Source organism: Dipodomys ordii, unplaced genomic scaffold (assembly GCF_000151885.1).
Source record: "Dipodomys ordii isolate 6190 unplaced genomic scaffold, Dord_2.0 Scaffold25, whole genome shotgun sequence".
NCBI classification, from domain to species: domain Eukaryota; kingdom Metazoa; phylum Chordata; class Mammalia; order Rodentia; family Heteromyidae; genus Dipodomys; species Dipodomys ordii.
In genome coordinates this window covers 17,425,089-17,429,967 of record NW_012267241.1, presented here as the reverse complement: position 1 = coordinate 17,429,967, position 4,879 = coordinate 17,425,089, and positions in this window count along the sequence as shown.

Sequence of the window (4,879 nt, the reverse complement as noted above, 5' to 3'; positions counted from 1 at the left end):
ATTTTTAAATTTTAAGATGTTATACACCTTTAATAAATTTTATATCATTAAACTAGAACAATAGTAAAGTGTATTATATCCCTCACATTTTCATATTTTAGATTCTGTAAAAATGATCAGAAATATATTTCTTTAACTGGCCTTGTTTAACACCATTAACAAAGGACCAGCATATCTGGTAAACCCCACAGGTCACAGAAACAAGAGAACTGATCATTAAAATCTGGATCTGCATGAAAGAAACCTTATAACAATAAATGATAACTACAGTTAATAAAAAGGATAAAATGAAATTTAAGAGTTAAAACCTATACATAAAGAAGGAAAAATGCAACCCTCCTTGGTCCCCAGCTATTTTGGAGGTTAATTGAACAATTAAATATGACTGTCCTTTGATCAAAGTAGTACCAGAATAAACAGGTGGTTAAAATTCCTCTTTGAGAAAAATGATGATCTGTATTGTGTTCCTGCATCTTACTTTCAAAGAACTTAAAACACTGTACTGTCATTTGAGCTTAAGTAATTTTCAGGGTAGTTCTTTTTTTTCATTTTTTTATTTCTATTAAAGGACAGAAAACACTCTTATGAAAAGTTGGAGTTTCAGAAGAGGAGAGACATTTGTTGACTTTTTCTAATCAGGAAAGAGAAAGAAAAAGATTTTATGTTCACGGCATGGTTATTAAGTATAATATTAAGTGTAGGTATTTTTTCATATATGTTTGTAATTTGTTAGGACTTAAAAATGGACTTAGTTGCTACCCTGAAGTTTAGAAAAGAATGCTTTCTATTATACGGACTAGCAAATTTCAAAAATTTAGGACAGTAATGTCACTATCTGTGAAGTTTTCCTGAACAGCACCTAACCAGTTTTTACTTAGAAGGCTCTTCATAAATTTTTGGTATAGTTGAATCAATGTTTATGCACATTCATTACCACCATCATCCAGACATGTAGAGATGCCAATTCATAGACACTTGTGTTCAGGACTGTCATATGCACGAAGCTTTCTCTGTGTACCCATGTATAGCATGAAAATGGTACTGCCTTCATTTTAAATAATTTCATTCTCCTAAATAGAAAACACTCAGATTCCAAATTAAAAAAGAAGTATTTGAATATATATTTCTCTAACCTCTGCAATTTTTTCTCATTTTAATTCATAAACCCATCTTAGTCACTGTTCGTAGGAGTTTCCAAAGACATTCATCAGACTGTCAAAATACCGATGGAGAAGGAAGTAGTTAGAAAAAAATGAGACACAAAGAGAAAGTGATCACTTCGTTTCACCTTAATGGTCTGTTCACACATTCCCTTTATAATACTGTTGACTCTCACAGACTCATTTTGCAACAAGTGAGGTCAGTATTTTCTTAAAGGAAAAACAAATGTAACTAGAAAGCTCCTATCAGAGATCTTAATCATTGTATAGACATAGTACTGTGGCCCTTATTCAATGGCTTGGCCTCTCCTTGCAAAAATTAAGTTTCATTCCCTCTGAACAGTGGTGCCTAAAAATCCCACAAATTCTTTTTGACTGATATTACCAAGTCAAGGAAAACCCTAGAAACTTCATGCAGTAGATGCAAATGTGTCCTTGTTGCTCTAACATTTTCTCTGCAATAGTGCAACTTCATATGATATGAATTGTTTGCTCTTAGGTTATCTACACAGGATTATGTAGTTAGGTTATTTGATACACACACACACACACACACACACACACTGGAATTCTATGCCTCCATCAGAAAGAATGACATTGCCCCCTTTGTTAGGAAATGGAAAGGCTTGGAAAAAATTATATTAAGTGAAGTAAGCCAAGCCCAAAGAAACATAAGTCCCATGATTTCCCTTATTTGCAATATCTAGTATATGTATGAGTCAAGCAAAAAAGGTCAGATAAGGTGATGTTAGGGAAATGAACCCTAAGATATGTATTCAAATGTTTTTTTTTCTTTCATGTGATTGTTTGTAACACATTTATAAGATTATTTCTTTGTTGCTTTGTATGTCCCTCCCCCACAGTATAACCCCTGCTTTCCTTTATTTGATGTCGGTATAATTTGTGGAGGGGAAGGGGAAAAACAAATCGTTTAAATAGGGATATAGGTGGACCGATTGCAACAATGAGATGTACAAGTCATTATGTCGAAAACGAACTTTACAACTTTGGTGGGGGGGGTGGGGAGGGTGGGGGGAGGATGGGAAGGGATGGGAAGGGGAAACAAAGGAGGAAGCTACAATGCTTGATAAGAAATGTACTCATTATTTTGCCCATGTAATTGTAACCCCTCTGTACAGTATTTTCACAATAAAAAAAAAATCTCTCCTCCCCAACTCCACCCCTCATCCCAACATCTAGTTCCTGGCTTGCTATTTTCATTTCCTACTTGTTCCTATTCCTTTTTAAAGGGTACTGACCTCTTCCTATCATTCAAAAGTAAAGAAAGTGAAGCATAAATGTTATCCCCAGCTCTTCTTCCTCCTTTTCATGACTTTTTTTATATTAAAATTGTAACATAAAAATGTCACTCTGAAGAAAAGCCTTGGGTTCATCTTCCCCAACTCCCCTTCCCTGGGAAGTGAATACATTGTGTTTTAATCATATTGGCCTTGCTTTTCCATAAGGCAATAAAAAAAAAACCAGTCTCAACAGAGGTTGCCAGTTATAACTTATGTATAAGAAATGGAATTAAAAATATTTCATGAGGCAGAATCAGTTCCATAGGGGACCATCCCCATATTTCCCAAGTTTTTATTTTCTCCTTGTCTTCCTGTAGTCTTTCTTAATTTTGTCTTACATGATTCTCTCTCCCAAACATACCCTTAGGATTTTAAGCAGACTCTTTTTCTAATTTACCCCCTTTTTTTTCACATCTCTGCATTTCTTTTCTATTGACTTTGTGTTCTATCTTCAAATATCCATTTTAATTGGAAGCTGTGGTCTGCCGCCTTCTCCTCTGCGTGTGAACTGAGGTCCCAGAGTTTATTTATTTCCTTTTGCAGACTAGATACATGAAGTGACTTCCAGTTCATGACTTCATTTTCCAAAGGGACTTATAGAGCCAGGATATAAGCCTGTGTCATCAACTTTCTCCCTCATCTTGAGTGATTCTACCTGCCTTCAAGCTGTCCAGTTGCCCAATCACATTTCTAATTCTTCATCTCGCACAGTAGGATGGTAAACCCCAGACTTTTGTGGCTGAAACTTAAGTGTTCCATGCACTGTGTTCTCCAACCTGTGGAACACTGGTTCTTAGGTGTACCCATCACCATCCCCTGCTGGTGAGTGTGGTAAAGTATCTATAATATTTCTCCTATTTATGTTGATGTCGAGTGTCGTATTGGGTGTTCATGTACACTGCTTACCATCTAACATTGTAAATTGTGCCAGAGGTTTTACAGAATATAGACTGTTAACCTTAGGGCTAATATATCCTTCTCTGCATATTTATTTATTTACTTACTTACATATTGGCAGCAGGCTTTTGCATTTGCTAGGGTAGCACTACTTTTTCACCTGTCCCTCCAATGTTCTTGGTTTTTTGTTTGTTTGTTTTTGTTTTGTTTTTACCTTTCCTCTGTTTTTTATTTTTTGGAGGTAAAGTCTCACTTCTTTGCCTAGACCGGCTTGGACTGTGATCCTCCTTTTTATACTTTCTACCATAACTGGAATGACAGATATGCTTCAGCATGCCTTGCTTTTTCTGTGAGATGAAAGTCACATGAACTTTTTAATCCCTGGCTGAAACTGATATTCTCCTCACCTCCACATCCCACCTAGCTGGGATAACAGGCGTGGCTCCTGCACTCAGATTTTTCACATGAGGGTATCTCACATGAACATTTTGCCTATACTGGCCTGGTCTCTGCTTCCACAGTAGCTAGAATTACAGGTATAAAGTACTAGCTCCTGACCACTCCCTGTACTCTTAAGAAACATTTTTTCAATAATCCTTTTTGCATGGACCCCATTAAAGATTTGCTTTGTTTTTTCCTTGGAAGCCTCTCTTGATTCTCCTTAGTTTTCCTTTTACTCTCACTAGCTTCCATTGTTAACAGCTAAGTGCCTAAAGTTGCCACAGAAACTTATAATTGTACAATGGCACCCAGTGATCTCGTTTGTGATATGTAATTAGCTCCTGATTATTGCAGCACCTAGTGAACTCTCTCACAAATAGAATAAGGTATAGGACAATAAGATAAATAAAAATAAAGTAATAAAAATGATGAGGTGCCACTCTGAGTTTAGATTAAATCTCCCTAGTTCTTTGTCAAACTCTCTCCTCACCTTCCCCATTCTTCCCTCCATTATTTCCATCTATCTGTCTCTATCTTGTTTCTTTCTTCTGCTTACTATGAAAGAAGGCTCCTATCACATTGTGCTCCACCCTTTTCAGAGGTCTGCATATCAAGGAAAGGAAGGAGATGTTTCTCTAATAATCTTCAAGAGGCTGAGGCTCTTAGCTCAACAGCCTGTGAGACATCAAGTCATCAAGCATGTAAGTGATTAGAAATGGCTCCTTTTCTGCCCAAGCTATCAGAGGAGTCATCCTGGCCCTGGCTGAAATCTCTGTCACAGCTCGAAAACCAAGCTGAGCTGCTCCTAGATTTCTGATCCACAGAAACTGAAAGCTAATAAGTGTTTGTTCTTTTAGGTTGCTTTGTTTGGAGGTAATTTATTGCACATCAATAAGTAACTATTATACAGGTATTACAAATGTGGTTTAATTATCACACTCATTTTTTAATAAGTAGCAGTTCTGATCTAATGATGTAGTCAGTTGCACTTTACCATCATTTAGCATAATGCCTAAACCCTAATATTTGTCCTTAAATATATTGCTTAAATGACCCAGTGAAGTCTTTCTCTAAAAGTTT